This window comes from Fonticula alba, assembly GCF_000388065.1.
Source record: "Fonticula alba strain ATCC 38817 unplaced genomic scaffold supercont2.8, whole genome shotgun sequence".
NCBI classification, from domain to species: domain Eukaryota; order Rotosphaerida; family Fonticulaceae; genus Fonticula; species Fonticula alba.
In genome coordinates, this window is record NW_009242978.1 from 407,541 (window position 1) to 408,606 (window position 1,066).

Consider the following 1,066-nt stretch of genomic DNA (forward strand, 5'->3'; position numbering starts at 1 on the left):
GGGGCCGGGCAGAGGGGGGGGACCTTCGTGTGCGTGTGTGTGTGCGGGGGGGGGGGGGGCTCTCCTGTCACTTGCGGCCGGGGTGCGCGCGCGCGCGCACGCGAAACGCCCGCCGCCTCGGGCACCCCGCCCTGGTCCCCCAGCGCAGAGGCCGACCCAAGGGGCAGCAGGGGCAGCCGCAGGGAACAAGGCAGCATCGGGCGAGGGGGGGGGGGGGGGGGCGGAATGTGTTCCCGCTTGAGTGCACACACTTTCCAAAGTGTTCCCCATATTAAAGCCCGAATAATGCGCACGCCTTGCGGCGGCGGCCGCCGCCGCTCGGCCCCTTCCGATGCCGACGAGGGCAAGGGTGTGCCAGGCCTGCGTGCGGGGCCGGCAAGAGCACAGGAGAACCGCAGGTGGAATGCGCCAATCCCATTCATAGTATTCGGTGTGTCTGATTTTCCATGGGCGATGTGAGAAATGTCCGCACGCCCGGGCCCCCCTCTCCGCGGGGCATGACCCGAACCTGCAACCCTGGGCCCCGTCTCCTTGGGGGAGGTGGGTGGAGGGAGGAGGGGGGGGGGGCGGCGGCGGCGGCGGCGGCGGAATACCACGGCCTGCCCGCCTGCCCTCTCTCCATCACGCCCGCACCCTCGGCTCGAGGGGGGGGGGGGCGGGCCGCAGCGCCGGCTCCCCCCGGCCCCCCAATGTGCGCCCCGGCGGCGGTGGCGAGGACGGCGTACGCGTTCGTCATGTGTGCGCGCCTGCGTAGGTGTGTACGTGTGTGCGTGCGTGCGTGCGTGCGTGCAAGGTTGGATCTGGCCCCTCCGGCCGGGCGTGTCGCCGCAGGGGCACGGCGTGTTACGACGGGCTCCATCACGATGAGGTGGCGGCGGGCCCGACAATCTGGCTCACCCGGCGGCCGGCCACCCCCCCTCCGCCCCCGGCGCCCCATCCCCCCGGAAGACAGGTAGTGGCCGGGGCGGGGGGCGAGGGGCGCTCGGCCGTCGCGCCAAGGCTTTGGGCCCCCGGGGCGCGGGTCACCCCTCCACGAGGCTCGAGGGGCGGGGCGGGGGGGGGGGGG